Raw genomic sequence first — 17,394 nt, 5'->3', positions numbered from 1 at the left:
AGTGGGGCAGCTAGATGGCACTGTGGATGGGGCCCTGGACTTGGAGTCATAGAGAGCTGAGTTCAAAATTCTGTATCAAGTACTTGCTAGATAGCTATATGACTCTGGGCATGTGCTTTCCCCTCCCTCAGCCTCAGTGTCCTCATCTGTAAAATAAAGATGCTAACAGCACTTAACCCCCAGGCTTGTTCTGAGGATCAGAAGAGTGCCTGGCCAACCTTAAAGTATCATAGGACTGCGAGCTATCATCTAGAGTTGGAAAAGAACTTAGAGGCCCAACCCCTTTATGCTATAGGCGGAGAAACTGAGCCAAAGGGAAAATGACTTGCCCATGGTCACACAAATAATAAATCACAGAGTCAGTATTTAAACTCTGTGCTCATTCTCCCTCTGCCCATTTGGACAAAGCTATAAGCCAAAGCAATGGAACCCTAAGAGTTGCTTTGTGAGAGGGGAGGATCAAGGGAAAAAAGCATGCAGGTTTCCCTTGGCTCCTGTTCCTCAGAAATTTAATGAATGACAAATCTTTTTTTTTTTGGTGAGGTAATTGGGGTTAAGTGACTTGCCTAGGGTCACACAGCTAGTAAGTATTAAGTGTCTGAGGCCAGATTTGAACTCAGGTACTCCTGACTCCAGAGTCGGTGCTCTATCCACTGCACCACCTAGCTGTCCCTGAATGACAAAACTTTAAGTGACTGGGTGTCAAAAATATTGACACCAGAAATAAGGTAAGGATATCCAGTGCCTGTGACTGATTAGGTACAAAGGAGGCTGTCATGGAAGTCACTGTCACAGTCAAGAGGACTTACAAGGCACTTATCTCATCTGCCAAATGGGGACAAATGCCACCTTCCCTAGCAAGGTCCCTGGCTCAGTGGCAGGAGTCTGATAACAGGACTCCATAAACTGGGCAGTACCAGAAGGAGTGGTCAGTAGGGAAATGACCCTGTCTTTGGCAAGAAGAAAACATACTTGGGGAGTGGAGGGCTTTGGAGGCAAATCACAAAGAGGCTTCACTCCATCTTCCTTTGCATTAGATTCATGCCCCTCCTTTCTTTCTCTTTTGTTTAACCTGGACCCTATCTAAGAAATGGGCATCCACCTGATGGACAGGCAGCCCATGGCCAAAGTGGGCAAAGCTTGTTTTTAGTGCCCTCTTTTGCCCTTTGGAATCTCCCTGTGGCCTTATAGGAGCATGAGACCCAGAGGCTGGACAGGTAAACAAGCTCCTCAGAATGCTCTAGATGCCTTTGGATCTTATTTTTTTTTTTAGTGAGGAAATTGGGGTTAAGTGACTTGCCCAGGGTCACACAGCTAGTAAGTGTTAAGTGTCTGAGGCTGGATTTGAACTCAGGTCCTCCTGACTCCAGGGCCGGTGCTTTATCCACTGCAGCGCCACCTAGCTGCCTCCTGGATCTTAAACTGATGATGATGACTCACTTTTCTATGCTGAGTTAAGGCACTTTCCACACATCATTTAATTTGATCCTCACAATGACCCCACATTTTACAGATTAGGAAACTGAGGTTCAAAGTGCTCAAGTGACTTGTCACATGCCTGTTAAGGCAGGACTGGAACCTAGCTCATCCAAACTCCTGGGCAACTATGCCCCACTGAGGCACTAGAACAATTAAGCTCTAAGGAATGATTCTGTGGAATTTGGCAGAGTTGGGCAGAGTGGGGGGATTTTTAGAGAGAAGGAAGCAGACACTTCTTGGCATCCCCTCAGATCACACCAAGTACTGTGAATCTGGCCTGTAGGCCTGGGGGAGGGGGAAATTGAAGACCTCTTTATTGAGCCATAGCTGGAGGGGGTGCTTAGAGATCACGGACTAGCAGTTATCAGCAGAGTCCCAGCCATTTCTTGTAAGACTGGCCTGAACTTTCCCCAAATCGATTATAAGGTCCTAGTGTGCAGGGACCACTGTGCCTAGTCGGGTGATTTATATAACCTTTCTTGGATCAATGAAATAAAAGAGTTTGGGGTTGTTCCTAATGAAACTGAAATGGAGAAGCATCTCAGAGGAAAAGAATCAATCATATTCAAAGGGTTAAAAGGCTCAGTGCTGGCAATCCTAGTCTAGAGTTGTTATGACCTTAAGGGTCATCCAGCCTGACTCTCTTGTTTTACAGAGGAAACCGAGGTCCAGAAAGGGCAAAGCAGTTTGGTGGCATGGTGGACAGAGTGACATGCTTGCTAAATTTGAAGCTGGGCTCAGACACTTAACTTTTCCGTGCCTCAGTTTCCTCATATGTACAATGGGGATACTAACAGCACCTACCTCACAGAGCTGCTGTGAGGAGCAAATGAGGTAAGTATGGAAAATGCTTTGTAAACTTTTAAGTGCTAAATACTTAGTACTTTTAAAGTATTCCACTACACTAAGATTACCCAAAAAACCATCCCAGTGGGCCAAGTGATTAACTTCATCTACCTGGGTGTGTATTTCAAGATTGATGAGGACATATTCAGTCCAATAACTAAACTCCCTTTCCAGGTCTCTGGAGGATCAACAGAGGCCAAATGGGGAAGGTGATAATGGGTGCTTGAATTAAGGAAAGGGATTGAGTTCAAGAGTCTAAACCTGGCCCTTCACTAGTATAATTCTGCAGCTTGAGCCCTGGACTTGTTCAATTTCCCACACCTCAGTAGAGGTAATAAATATATTGATTCCATGCTGCTCCAGCCTGCCAGGGAATAGTTTTTGAAAGGAGGAAATGAAATCAAACATTGGGTTCCTTCACCACTTCCACTCTGTTCTGACTAGACCCCTCCCCCATTCTGTAGCCTCTTAAGGTCACAGTGATAACAGTCATCTGAATATAGTCAGCCAGTCTGGCTAGTCTGGGCCATTCTTTTGAGTGCCCCCTAGTGGCCAATGCTGATTTGGGGGATACTGCTATTTGCCTAGCTTGGGGTCAGCAGCTCCAAGGGAGGAGAGGCTGGACAAAGGGTTTATGGCACTGGGTACTGCTCCGAATCACCAGAGTCTCCCCTCTGGAGACTGTGCCAAAGCAGAGGGGCCTGGCCAATTATCCCATCTCTCTACCCTCACACCCCAATCCTTGCTCCTCACTCTGCATTTTGGGAGATGGGTAATTTGTAATGTTGTCCAATCCCTCAGAGAGCATTAGTCAGTAGTGTCCTGGGTTTGAATTCTGAGTCTGCCATTTACTGACTCTGTGTCTGTGAATAAGTAACTTAACCTTTCAGAGCTCATCTGAAAATGGGCTTCTTACTAATCGCGACACTTGCCTTATGGGCTTGTTGTCATGAAAACACTTTATATACCTTAAATACTCTATAAGGTGAGCAGTTATTATGATTATGATTATTGGAAGAAAAGGTAACTAAGGGAGAAAAAGCAAAGCCAAAGAGAGCCGGGCTTCCTAGAGGAGGGGCTGTGGTCTGGCCTGGGGGCACTCCCTGAGATCCTATTGGCTAAGATTTGTCAGCCTCTCCTCCCATGGTCACGCCCTAACAAGTAAGACTCTACCTAATCTCCTCCTCCCATTAAAACTTACCTGTTTGGGGATCCAGGCCTCCAGGTTCCTGCTAGGTTATTGGAATAAATCAGATCCATTAATTCACAATAAACTGTTAATGGATGATGATAGCTCAACGTATTACCCTCTCATTAACATGTTTCCATTTTGCCCCAGAGATGACTAATGGGAGGGCATGCCCCCCCCCTTTTTTGGTGGGGCATTGAGGGTTAAGTGACTTGCCTAGGGCCACACAGCTACCGTCAAGTGTCTGAGGCCACATTTGAACTCAGGTCCTCCTGGATCCAGGACCAGTGCTTTATCCACTGTGCCACCTAGCTGCCCTGAGGACATGCTCTATTAAAGTTGGCTGTACTCTGTGTCTTGGCTGTCATACTGAGTCCTCTTTTCTTCCTGTGGCAGGTGCCTTTGATACGGAAAAAGAATTTGGCACCTTTCAGGCCATAGCAGCAAGGATGGTGGTTCTAGGTGAGTGTGTTCTGTAAATTGGCAGGTGGGCAGGATTTACAGGGTGCAGCACAGCTAATTCCATTAGTGTCTCTCATGTGTTGAATCTCCTGCCTTATCATTACAAGTATAGCAGTTGTTCACGTGCATGGTATATGTGTATGCATGTTGTGTCTGTGAATGTGGTATGTGTGCAGGCTGTATGGGTGTATGCTCTTGATGACAGATTCCTATAAATGAGATGGCTTTGCTTTTCAAAATGGGGATGAGGGTCATGGTGACTCAAGCTGGGACCCTGGACGGCCTGGCATCAACACTGACTTATACAGTATGCACTTCACCCTCTGTTCTGCCCAGCCCCTGCATGGAATGGAGAACAGGTAGGCTCAAAGGCGAAGCCCTTCGCAAATGGGGAAAATGGAGGATGGTGGTTTCCATTTAGTGGGTGGGGTTCAGAGAGAGGAGGGGCCATGAAAGCTCTGCCAACTGAGCCCCCTAGTGGAGCAGATGTTATTCGCATCTGTGCTGCCATCTGCAATGCGGCACCTAGCTTCAATGTATTCTTATCTGGTGGTCACGGCCCTCAATGATTAAAAAAAAAAGCCAGCCTCAGAGAGCTAGAAAACCAACAGATTGACAATATTTACATGACTAACAAAAGTTACTGAGTTTAATAAATACGAAAAAATTTTTCAAGCATTTGCAAAAGTCTAGCATAACACAAAGGGGGTGGTCATGGACGGGAGGAAATCTTTTTAATGTCTTGCCTATTACTTAAGGTAAATGCCTATTTTGCACCTCTGGGGCAGAACTGAGGTTGCTCTTTCCATGAGAAGCCACAGAAAAGGATCAAGGGGTTACAGCGGTCCGCAGAGGTTGGTTCTGTTGATGGTTCTAGGAGCCATCACAGATGCAGGCAGGACCCTAGAGATATCTGCAACGAAAGTGACGGTAGGGTAGGGGACACACAGAGAAATCATGCCAACAGCAGCCAAAGCAATAAATATTTATTAAACACCTGCAGTGTGCCTGGTCATGTGTTAGGCACAGGATGAGGTTGGGGGAGAAAGATACAAAGAATGCAAAGGTCAAATCAGACCCAATACCTGTTCTAGTTGGGGGGATGTGATGGCATGAGTATATGAGTATAAGCCATAACAGACTATAAGGAGTTAATCAGAGAGGTACCAACCACATCCCTCTGGTGGCCTTGAGAAGGCAGACAGAGATCTTTTGAAGGTGGGGGCCAACATGCTATGTTTCCCAAATGTGTGTGGCATCCTAGAATGGAGGACTAGAGAAAGGCAACACTGCTTTGCTGAACTTTGCCTCCAGTTTCCTTGGTCCCTGCAGTGCCTGTTGGGAATGGTTTTCTAAGCCTTTCTCCCTCCTCCTCCTCTGCCCTTCAGGTGTCTAGTCACTCTTGCCACCTATGAAAATCTGCTCTCAATATGGGAACTAGCCATCTTGGTCTCAATGGCATGGATGAATCACACTTCCCTTCTTTCATAGATGGGGAGGGGAGAAACTACTGGTACAGAATTTTTCATGCCTGTCCGACCTCAGTGCTGTGGTGGGGTGGGGGATCTGGAAATGACTTCAGTATTAAAAACTCAACACATTTTAAGGCTCTGATCAACTCATTACCACTGTGGTAAAAATGACCTGTAAGTCTTTTTTAGTGAGGCAGTTGGGGTTAAGTGACTTGCCCAGGGTCACACAGCTAGTAAGTGTTAAGTGTCTGAGGCCGGATTTGAACCCAGGTACTCCTGACTCCAGGGCCGGTGCTCTATCCACTGCGCCACCTAGCTGCCCCCCCCCCGTAAGTCTTAATGATCTTGAGGAAAGTGAAGCAAAGCAAAAAACACACAAAACGCGATAAACCTTCTATTTCCTCCCTTTGTGAAAAGATGGATTTGGACTAGATGACTACCAAGATACTTAGAATCTGAGGGATTTGATGGTCTATAACTGCAGACCTGATCCTGGGGCTGTGGAGTGTGGCTATTTTTGGTGAGTTGAGGCAATAGGATCAATAGGAATTTATGGATTTGTTTTGCACCAATTTTTCTACCTCCACGATACCACTAGGAAAATCTGCCACAGACATCTGAGGGGAGGAAAATCGGCTCCTTTGGTCTTTTTGCCATGAGATCCACAGTCAAAGACAAAACTGTAGCACCGAATTCTGACTACAATGTAGTAGTCCTGACCACCCTCCTTCTTCCAGCTCAGGGATGAGGTTGATTTACTCTCTGTGCTAAGAATTTTCCCAAGCTCTGCCTTTCCATTTTTCCTTTCTTTTCTAGTCAACCACTAGCTTGGAGCCAACATAGAGAAGCAAATACAAGTCTCAAGTGCCAACGGCATGGGTTGCCAACAAAGTTTCTCTAACTTCTGAGGGTCACAAACCCATACCCCCTTTTTTCCTGGGGGACAAAATGTGAATAAATTGATTTTAAAAGCCGTGAAGGGGCTAATTTTAGGAAAATAAACATGTTTTATGCATTCATTATATGGGAAAGCTATCCCCTGTCCTGAGATTTGTTTATTTTTAATTTTTTTTTTAAAACAGGACACATAAAAGATGAAAAACCAAAGTTTCACTAAAGCACATGACTCTGTAACTTATTGCAAAATGTCAGCATCTGTGCCTGAAGTCTGAGCAGTGATCACCAAGTTCCCAAGGTAGCCTGCACATCAGCCTCCATGAGACCAGACATGTTGCAGGGAAATAACAGCAGAAGGCCCTTCTGCTATTATTTTATTTTTTTTTGCTGTGGGGCAATGAGGGTTAAGTGACTTGCCCAGGGTCACACAGCTAGTAAGTGTCAAGTGTCTGAGGCCGGATTTGAACTCAGGTACTTCTGAATCCAGGGCCAGTGCTTTATCCACTGCAGCACCACCTAGCTGCCCCAGCTGTTATTCTATGTAAAATGTAAAAGGTGATGTCCTGTTACAGACTCCACAGTGGCTTTGCCTTGCTAATAGTTGGTGCCTCATCACACTCTGCCCCAAACAGGTTTTCCCAGGCTACAGGGGCAGACAAAACTGATCAGTAGGACAGCCTAAGTCAAGCCCCATTTTAGGAAGCTAAGAAGCTTAGTGGAATTGCATTTTTCCAGCTTGGGTTAAATTAGAGCCTGACCTTTGGGACTGAAATGCAGCCTTCTCTTCCTCCATAGGGGAGAGAGGAGAAATGGTCCCTAAAATGTGAGCCCCTCCCAAATGTCCCCAGGATTATTTGTTATGACTGCACCAAAGGTAGAGGGACTGGAGCTTAATTTTCAAGTTTAAAAAAGATGGGGAGGGGGAGAGGGAAAGGTTGCTGCTGCCTAAATTTGGTCCTGAGGATTTTGCTTGGCCAAATCTTAAACCTGTCTTTTACCCCCTCCTAAGATCAAAGAATGTTTGCTATCTATTAGTGAGTTAACAGCACTGCAGTCAGCTCAAGTCTACCTTTTAAGAAGTCCAAAATATTACATTGCTCAAAATGGCACGTCTGGAGACATGAGGAGTTAAATGCCCTTTGCCTACTAGCAAATAACTAGGGAATTAGTCTTGGTTCAGTCAATGCCAAACAGCTCCATGACGCTAAACAGTTAATTTGAGATGTGGCATTTATAAAGAGCAAACAAAAGTGAAAGCCAAAATGCAAAATCCCCCTCCCCTCCTAAGGGCAGTGGGCAAACTGTGGCACCCCGTGGCTAAGCACTGCATTACATCTCCCCATATTGCATTCAGCAAAGATATACCCATTTAGATCACTGCTGAAGAAGGAAGAAGGCACTGAGGTACAAGAGTGCTGGCCTCAGGCCAGCCGAGCCCAGAATCTCGGCCTCCATTCCTTCACTAGTGGCAAAGCACTTGTGTGAGGTGCCAGAAAAACATGCCCCTTCACTAATGCAAAATCCCAAGAGAAACTCAGTCATTTCTTCTTTTTTTTTTTTTTGTGAGGCAATTGGGGTTAAGTGACTTGCCCAGGGTCACACAGCTAGTAAGTGTTAAGTGTCTGAGGCCGGATTTGAACTCAGGTACTCCTGACTCCAGGGCCGGTGCTCTATCCACTGAGCCACCTAGCTGCCCTGAAACTCAGTCATTTCTACCTGGCTTGGACCTGCTTTAGAGTCTTTGGAGACATATCTGTGTATACTCATGTGACTGCACCCCAGCTGCCCAGCCAAGCCTGGGTTCCTCTGATCATCTGAACTCCTCTGGTTGGGTTACCTGGGCTGCCAGCACCATGCACACTTATGCACCTAGTACCAGGGGAGCTGCCAGACTTTGCCTCCTGTAGTGGAATTGCTATGTTTTAGTTTTATCCAAGAGACCACCAGCTCAGCCCAATACATTTATGCCCCTGCCCAGGATCTCCAGGGGCTGTCAGTCCCAGCCTCTGACCGCCCTCCCCTACCTGTTTCTTTCAGAGATCATACCAAGGAGTCCATCAGATTTGCTGGGGGAGGGCGGGGAGAAACATCTGCTGCTGGTGGGCATGTGTGTGTCTGCCCATCCTGCTATTCCATGTCTGCAACGGGGGGGTTGGGGGTGAGAAGTGTGGGGGAGTGAGCAGGATGGGGAGTGAGGTAGAGGAGTAGGGAGGGGAGAAGTGTGGAGAAGGGGCACAGTGGAGAGGAGGAGGGGGAGTGTGGAGAGGCGGGGACATAGGGAGGAGAGGGTAAGGGGGGTGGGGCAGAGAAATGGACAGGAAGGAGCATGAGATCAAAGAACAGGAAAGAGGGGAAAAGTGGAGAGGAGGGGGCATATGGAGGAGGGGGAAGTGGGGTAGGAGCAGAGAAATGGGCAAGATGGAGAGTGGGATCAGAGAGCAGGGAATGGAGAGAAGGGGAGGAGTGGATAGGATGAAGAGTAGGGATGGGGAATGGGGTGAAGGAGTGGGGAGGAGGGAGAGAATAGGGTGTGTGCAGAGGAGTAGGTAGAATGGGGAGTTGGGAGGAAGGCTGAGGAATGGGCAAGATAAGGAGTAGGGATGGGGAGTAGGGATAGGGAGTAGGATGGGGGAGGAGAGTGGGGAGGAGGGGAAGAGTTGGGTAGGGTTGAGGGAGTGGGGTGGAGAAGTGTACAGGATGGAGAGTGAAATGGAAGAGTGGGGAAGAGAGCAGAAGGGGGAGGAGGGGGAGAGTGGAGGGGAGGGGCATAGGGAGGAGGGGGGAAGTGGAGTATATGGCAGAGAAATGGGCAGTATGGGGAGGGGGAAAAGAGAGGAGGGGAGCATAGGGAGGAGGGAGAAGTGGGGTGGGGGCTGAGAAATGGACAAGATGTGGAGTAGGGTGGGAGAGGGGGTAGGAAGGGGAAGTGGGTGGGGGGCAGAGAAATGAGCATGGGGAGTGGGTTGGAGGAGTAGGGAAGAGGGGAGAAGGTGGGGAATGGGGTGAGGAGGTAGAGAAATAGGTAAGATGGAGAGCAGGGTGGGGGCAGAGAAATGGGAAAGATGGGGAGTGAGATAGAGGAGTGAGGAAGAGGGGAGAAGTGGGTAGGGGGGAAGTGGGGAGGAGGGGGCATAAGGAGGAGGGGGGAAGTGGGGTGGGTGGCAGAGAAATGGGCAGGATGGGGAGGGGGTGGGGGTGGAGAAATGGGCAAGATGGGGAATGGGGTGGGGGCAGAGAAATGGGCAAGATGGGAAATGGGGTGGGGGCAGAGAAATGGGCAAGATGAGGAGTGGGGAGGAGTGGGAATAGGGAGGAGGGGGAAGTGGCATGGGTGGCAGAGAAATGGGCAGGATGGGGAGGGGGTGGGGGCGGAGAAATGGGCAAGATGGGGAATGGAGTGGGGGCAGAGAAATGGGCAAGATGGGAGTGAGATGGAGGAGTGGGGAGGAGGGGACAAGTGGGGAGGAGGGGGAAAAGAAGAGGGGGAAGTGGGATGGGTGGCAGAGAAATGGGCAAGATGGGGAGTGAGATGGAGTAGGGAAGACTAGAGAAGGTGGGGAGTGGGGTGAGGAGGTAGAGAAATGGGCAGGATGGGGAGTGAGATGGAGGAGTGGAGAGGAGGGGGAAAAAAGAGGAGGGGAGCATAGGGAAGAGGGAGAAGTGGGATGGGGGCTGAGAAATGGACAAGATATGGAGAAGGGTGGGGGAGAGGGTAGGAAGGGGGGAGAGGGTATGAAGGGGGGAAGTGGGTAGGGGCAGAGAAAGGAGCATGGGGAGTGGGTTGGAGGAGTAGAGAAGAGGGGAGGAGGGAATGAGAAATGGGCAGGATGGGAATGAGATAGAGGAGTGGGGAAGAGAGGAGAAGGTGGGGAGTGGGGCAAGGGGGCAGAGAAATAGGTAAGATGAAGAGTGGGTTGGGGCAGAGAAATGGGAAAGATGGAGAGTTGGGGGGTGGAGAAATGGGAAAGATGTAGAATAGGGTGGGGACAGAGAAATGGGAAATATGGGGAGTGAGATAGAGGAGTGGGGAGGAGGGGGAAAAGAGAGGAGGGGGGCATAGGGAGGAGGGGGAAGTGGGGTGGGTGGCAGAGAAATGGGCAGGATGGGGAGGGGGTGGGGGCAGAGAAATGGGCAGGATGGGGAGGGGTGAGGGGGCAGAGAAATGGGCAAGATGGGGAATGGGGTGGGGGCAGAGAAATGGGCAAGATAGGGAGTGAAATGGAAGAGTGGGGAGGAGGGGGAAAAGAGAGGAGGGGAGCATAGGGAGGAGGGGGAAGTGGGGTGGGTGGCAGAGAAATGGGCAGGATGGGGAGGGGGTGGGGGCAGAGAAATGGGCAGGATGGGGAGGGGTGAGGGGGCGGAGAAATGGGCAAGATGGGGAATGGGGTGGGGGCGGAGAAATGGGCAGGATGGGGAGGGGTGAGGGGGCGGAGAAATGGGCAAGATGGGGAATGGGGTGGGGGCGGAGAAATGGGCAGGATGGGGAGGGGTGAGGGGGCGGAGAAATGGGCAAGATGGGGAATGGGGTGGGGGCGGAGAAATGGGCAGGATGGGGAGGGGTGAGGGGGCGGAGAAATGGGCAAGATGGGGAATGGGGTGGGGGCAGAGAAATGGGCAAGATAGGGAGTGAAATGGAAGAGTGGGGAGGAGGGGGAAAAGAGAGGAGAGGAGCATAGGGAGGAGAGGGCATAGGGAGGAGGGGGAAGTGGGGTAGGTGGCAAGAGAAATGGGCAGGATGGGGAGAGGTGGGGGCGGAGAAATGGGCAAGATGGGGAATGGGGTGGGGGCGGAGAAATGGGCAGGATGGGGAGGGGTGAGGGGGCGGAGAAATGGGCAAGATGGGGAATGGGGTGGGGGCGGAGAAATGGGCAGGATGGGGAGGGGTGAGGGGGTGGAGAAATGGGCAAGATGGGGAATGGGGTGGGGGCAGAGAAATGGGCAAGATAGGGAGTGAAATGGAAGAGTGGGGAGGAGGAGGAAAAGAGAAGAGGGGAGCATAGGGAAGAGGGGGAAGTGGGGTAGGTGGCAGAGAAATGGGCAGGATGGGGAGGGGGTGAGGGCAGAGAAATGGGCAAGATGGGGAGTGAGATGGAGTGGGGAAGACTAGAGAAGGTGGGGAGTGGAGTGAGGAGGTGGAGAAATGGGCAGGATGCGGAGTGAGATGGAGGAGTGGGGAGGAGGGGGAAAAGAGGAGGGGAGCATAGGGAGGAGGGGAAAGTGAGTGGGGGCTGAGAAATGGGCAGGAAGTGGAGTAGAGTGGGGGAGTGGGTAGGAAGGGGGAAGTGGGTAGGGGGCAGAGAAATGGGCAGGATGGGGAGTGGGGTTTGAGGAGTAGGGAAGAGGGGAGAAAGGTGGGGAGTGGGGTGAGGGAGCAAAGAAATAGGTAAGATGGAGAGTGGGGTGGGGGCAGAGAAATGGGTAGGAGGGGGAGTGAGATGGAGGAGTGGAGAAGGGGGAAAGAGGAGAGGAACATGAGGGGGAGGGGGAAGTGGGGTGGGGGCTGAGATATGGGCAGGATGTAGAGTAGGGTGGGAGAGAGGGTAGGAAGGGGCATAAGGAAGAGGAGAAAGTGGGGTGGGGGGCAGAAAATGGACAGGATGGGAAGTGGGGAGGAGGGGAGTAGTGGGCAAGATGAGAATTGGGGTGGATGATTTGGAAAGAGTGGGGTGGGTGGGGGGTCAAGGGCAAGGGAGTGGGCTGGATGGGAAGTGGGGTAGAGGAGTGGGAAGGATTGGGGAGGATGGGGAGTAAGATGGAAGAGAGCAGAAGTGGGGAGGTGGGTGAGAGTTGAGAGGAGGGAGGAAGTGAGATGGGGCAGTGGAATGGGCAGGGTGGGGAGTGGAGATGGGGAATGGGGATAGGGAGTGGGGTGGGGGAGGAGAGTGGAGAGGAGGGGTAGGAGCAAGGGATTGGGTTGGAAAATGGGCAGGATGAGGAGTGGGGTGGGGGCAGGGAGGAGGGGAGGAGTGAGGTGGGGGCAGGAGAGTGGAGAGGATGGGGAGTGGGGAAGGGGGGAAGTGGGATGGGTAGGAGAGGAAAGGGTAGGTTGGGGAGTGTGGTGGGGGACTGGGAAGGGGAGTGGACCAAAGGGGAGGAGTTGAGTAGGGATGAGGGAGTGGGGTGGGGGACAGGGGAGTGAGCTGGATGGGGAGTGGGGTAGGGGAGCAAGGTGGAAGGCGAAAATGGAGAGGAAGTGGGGAGTAGGCAGGATGAGGGGTGAGATGGAGGAGTGGAAAAGATAGAAGTGGGAAGGAGGGGCGTGGGGAGTCAGGGGAAGTGAGGTGGGGGCTATGGTGCAGGGGAGGAGTGAGGAGAAGGGGAGGAATTGGGTAGAGGCGAGGGAGTGGGGTGAGGGGCAGAGAAATGGGCAAGATGGGGTGTGAGATGGATGAGTGGAGAGGAGGGGGAAAAGAGAGGAGGGGAGCATAGGGAGGAGGGAGAAGTGGGGTGAGGGCTGAGAAATGGGCATGGGGAGTAGGTTGGAGGAGTAGGGAAAAGGGGAGGAGGGAATGAGAAATGGGCAGGATGGGAGTGAGATGGAGGAGTGGGGAAGAGGGGAGAAGGTGGGGAGTGGGGTGAGGGGGCGGAGAAATAGGTAAGATGAAGGGTGGGGGCAGAGAAATGGGAAAGATGGGGAGTGAGATGGAGGAATGAGGAAGAGGGGAGAAGTGGGGAGGAGGGGGAAGTGGGTGGGGGCTGAGAAATGGGCAGGATGTGGAGTAGGGTGGGGGAGTAGGGAAGAGGGGAGAAAGGGGGAATGACAAATGGACAAGACGGAGATTGGGGCGGCGGCTGGAGAAATGGGAAAGATGGAAAGTGAGATGGAGTAGGGAGGAGGGAAGAAGGTGGGGAGTGGGGTGAGGGGGCAGACAAATAGTTAAGATAGAGAGTGGGGTGGGGTCAGAGAAATGGGCAGGAGGGGGAGTGAAATGGATGAGAGGAGAAGGGGGAAAAGTAGGGAGGAGGGGAGCATGAGGGGGGGGAGAAGTGGGGTGGGGGCTGAGATATGGGCAGGAGGGGGAGTGGGGTGGGGGAGGAGAGTAGAGAGGAGCGGTAGGGGCGAGGGATTGGGTTGGAAAAATGGGCAGGATGAGAAGTGGGGTGGGGGGCAGGAGGAGGGGAGGACTGAGGTGGGGGCAGGAGAGTAGAGAGGATGGGGAGTGAGGAAGGGGGAAGTGGGATGGCTAGGAGAGGAATGGGTAGGTTAGGGAGTAGGGTGGGGGACAGGGGAGTGAACTGGACAGGGAATATGGTGGGAGAGCAGGGAAGAGGGGGAAAGTGGAGAGGAGGAGTAGTGCGGAGGAGGGGAGGAGTGAGATGAGGAGTGGAGAAGAGGGGGAGAGCGAAGAGGAGGGGGCATGGGGAGGTGGGGGAAGTGGGGTGAGGGCTGGGGGAAGGGGGAATAGGGAGAAGGGGAGGAGTTGGGTAAAGGCAAGGGAGTGGAGTGGGGAGGAGGGAAGGAGTGGGGAGAGTGGGGAGGAGGGAGGAGGGGAGGTGGGGAGGAGGGAGGAGGGGAGGTGGGGAGGAGGGAGGAGGGGAGGAGGGAGGTGGGGAGGAGGGAGGTGGGGTGTGTGTGTGTGTGTGTGTGTGTGTGTGTGTGTGATTTAAAAAAAGACACGCACACAAGATCTAATAACCCGCTGGCTCTGAGGCAGTTACCTGCTCTCTGGCCAGGTTATGAGGCAGAAGTTTCGTTTTTTTGTTTTTGCCTTTGCAAAAGGCTAGATCAGAACTGGATCCTCTGCGCCCCCCCCCCCCCCCCCCCCCCTTGACTGCTCATTTGGCAGCGGCGAACAACCCAGAACCCAGCTACCTGTAGCTGTTTCTGCCCCACCCAGGCAATATCAAACCAAAGCAGGCGACGAGGCTTGTTGCTTCTACCCGTGGCAAGGTTGGTTATCATGACAGGGGCGCGCTAGCGAACTGCCGCAGTCGCTTTTGTTCAGGGATTCTGATTGAGGAGGGGGGCTTCTTACAGCCCCGCTCCCACCCCTATCATTTCCCAAAACGAGTCGTTTGCAGCGCCTTAAGAAGAACCAATGCCGAATTTCAAAGGTTGTTCCTTGGGGGACTGCAAGGACTGAGCTAGGAAGGTGGTGGATATTGATCAAGTTTCAAAAACTGAGAAGTGTGTGTGTTTGTGTCCAATTTACCATTTCCCCACGGCGAGATCAGGAAAGAAATGACGCTTGCTTACCTGGAGGGAATGTCTTCAGCTCATCTATCTCCTGCAGAGGTTCCTAGGTGCCCCGCTTGCCTCCCCATTTGTGTGTGGGGGGGGCACGGAGCTGCAGGGGATTTCGGGGAGCAAAAAAAGCTCTCCGAAATCAGAACCCGCTTGCTCCCGAGCCTAGAGTCTGAAGCAAGGCTTTGGATTGCAGATCGCAGGCTGACGTGCTTGCGCAAAGAACGCAAAGCTTGGTAAGCCAGAGATGTGCGATCAGAGCAGAAGGGTTTGCTTATGTCGCACTTATTTGAGCGAGTGTATACCTGAGTGTTTTGGGTCGCGCTCGGGCTTTGGAATACCATAGAAAAAAACCGAAATTGATCCCGCGGCAACCTGCGCAATCAGAGTCGCCACTGTTCGAAGAACAGGTGGCGAAAGCAGGCTCAGAGCGCCGGCTTGTTTGGGAAACACTTGTTGGCTAAAGTGAGCGCAAGCATTCTCATAGCTCCTTTTAAAGGAGACTAAGTCCTGGAGTCCCCCATTCCCTGCGGGTGCGCAAGGCTCCCCAAGCTTGATCCCCTAAGATGTATGTTAAGCCCTGGCTGCTACTCCCGTGGGTGCGCAAAGCTCCCCGCGTTTTGGTCCCCTAGCATCTCCCTACTTCCCATTCCCAGAGTGGCAGAAGGCTGGTTGGCGAGCCCTGGGGAACTTCTATTTTTCTCTGGCTAACAACTTTGCTCCCTTGGCACAAACCTCCCGCCATCCCCCAATCTTCTCTGCCTAGGCAAAAGCAACAGGTCTCCCAGGTCTAGATAAAACAGGCTGACCACAGAAGGAGACATACTTGGACCATCCCCGGGCTCGCCGCGTAGCCTCGCCTCTCTTTTCCTCTCCTCCCCCAGTCTTTGTGTCCCTTGGAGCCCACCACTAGAACCCTGACCCCTCCCGGGTACCTGTCCTGGTTGTGTGCTAATGTTCGGGAAAGGAAGGGAATGTGTACTTGGATGCCCGCTCACCTCTCGGGCTCCATTTCGGGGAGCGGCAGGTGCCGCACATCCCCATACCACCTACCTAGAGAGGAGCGCACTGTGGGACGGGATTCTCTGGAGTGCCAGGCAGTCGGGCGCGTCGGAGCGGTTGGTCGGTCTGGATACGGCTCTGGAGACGATTTCCCCCAGCTCCGCGAGCTTAGAGCCGCGAGCTGGGTGCCCTGCCCGGAGGCAGGCAGGTGGTCTGCCTGCTGCAAGGACTGCAGCAGGCAGAAGTGGAAGAGGGGTCGGCGGAGCTGATGAGCTCCGCCGACGGGAAGGGAAGGGAAGGGAAGGAACGACGGCAGAGGGATTGGCGCGCAGGGAGCGCCGCAGTCTATTTCAACAGTCGCGAGCCCGCGCAAGCAAAGACGCAAACACTTGGTGGGGGTGGGAAGGCGGGGCCTCTTAACTCTTTGGTGTCTGGAGCCCCCTGGGGGGAGGGCACCTCAGAGGAGCCTCTGAGCCCCGCCCGTGGTGGCAAGAGAGAGGGGAGAAGTGAATTCCTTCTCCCCTAATGCCCCCCAACTTTTGGGGGTCAAGGGGAACAGTATTTATGACTTTCCCCTTTCTCTTTCCCCCCTCCTCCCCACTAAAGCTCTTTGCTCAGTGCTTTAGTGCGGGGAGATGGAGGCAATGAAAAAAAAATTTTACTGCAGAGCAGCCATGAAGGAGGGGGACAGGGACGTGACTGGGGGCAAGGGAGATGGAGACAGCCCTAGAACGACTTAGAAAAAGGAGCCTGGGGTAGCCGGGACCACCTGGACTGTGCCCAAGCTGCAGACTCACCTGAGAGCCTAGCCCCCAGCCCCAGAGCAAGGGCTAGGAGGTAAAATCTGCCCCAGGGCAAGGGGGAGGTGGCGAAATCTGCCCAAGAAGCCCCTTTTCTGAGAAGGGCTGAGACTTGGCTGCATTGCGCACTCCCTCCCTCAGTCACACACAGAAAGGTAGTTTAGAATCGCTTAATTTTTAAAAAAACTGATATATTTTGTTTTTACATCACCTTCATTTCCAAACATGTCCCTGCCCGAGGAACCTTGCAATAAAATTAAAAAAAAGAAAAAACGAGAGGAGGGGTGGGGAAAACCGTTAGTTCCCCCCAAACTGACCAACAACTAACACAGAAACTGAGTCTCACAGACCGCAACGCTCCACACTCAGGATTGACTCCTTTGAAAGGAAAGGGGCAAGGTATATTTTGGGCAAGGTATCTTTTCTCATCTTTTCTTCAGGGCTAAGCTCGGTCATTATAATTCGGCAACTGTCAACATCTTTTTGGTTTTTATTTCTTTTTAATTTTTGCTATCGTGATTGTTCTTTCCATTGTCATGATTGTAGTCGTTGTGGATGTTGTTTCACGGGCTCTGTGACTTTTTCTCTGCAGTATTTTCTCTGCTTCTCTGAATTCTCAATTTCTTGGAAGTTTCCTATATCAGAGAACAGCCCCAGACAGAAGCATGCAGAGACGGACAGGGATGGAGAGACGGAGATGTTAAGACAACTTTGCGGGGTGAGTTGCATCCCCAGGGCTAATAGTACCCCTTAGTGAGTCTCTCAAGTCCCACCTGGACCGAAAGTGATTTTTTGCAGAACCACGACAAGGCCAGTGGACTTCAGAATCAACAAGGGTGGGGACGACAAGTTGTGTTCCACAAGAGGCCACTGTTGAGACGAGACAGTAGCTTTTGCTTCGGCTTGGTTACAGCTCAGGAGCTACCGGAGAGGAGACTAGACTAGACTATCGATCTTCCCTCCGACTCTGGCTGGACTTGCCATTTGCCAACCCAATGGGAACACTTTCTTTTTGGGGGTCTTTCGTTCCCTAGGCAGGCTTATTTTCCACCTACTAAGCCC

The 17,394-nt window shown here is 51.9% G+C and overlaps 1 protein-coding gene across 1 annotated transcript in view; it reads right to left on the bottom strand.

Annotated features, from left to right (window-relative positions):
- Positions 1-15,601, bottom strand: part of HTR2C (5-hydroxytryptamine receptor 2C) — a 161,046-nt gene extending 145,445 nt beyond the window's left edge. Inside the window, exon 1 of the mRNA XM_043974139.1 lies at positions 15,584-15,601. The gene's annotated coding sequence lies outside the window, so the exon portion shown is untranslated. The remainder of the gene's footprint in view (positions 1-15,583) is intronic.
- Between the last annotated feature and the right edge of the window lie 1,793 nt (positions 15,602-17,394).

The sequence above is a fragment of the Dromiciops gliroides genome, chromosome X (assembly GCF_019393635.1).
Source record: "Dromiciops gliroides isolate mDroGli1 chromosome X, mDroGli1.pri, whole genome shotgun sequence".
Classification (NCBI taxonomy): Eukaryota; Metazoa; Chordata; class Mammalia; order Microbiotheria; family Microbiotheriidae; genus Dromiciops; species Dromiciops gliroides.
Note: the sequence above shows the minus strand (reverse complement) of the source record. Positions and strands in the feature narration are given on the sequence as shown.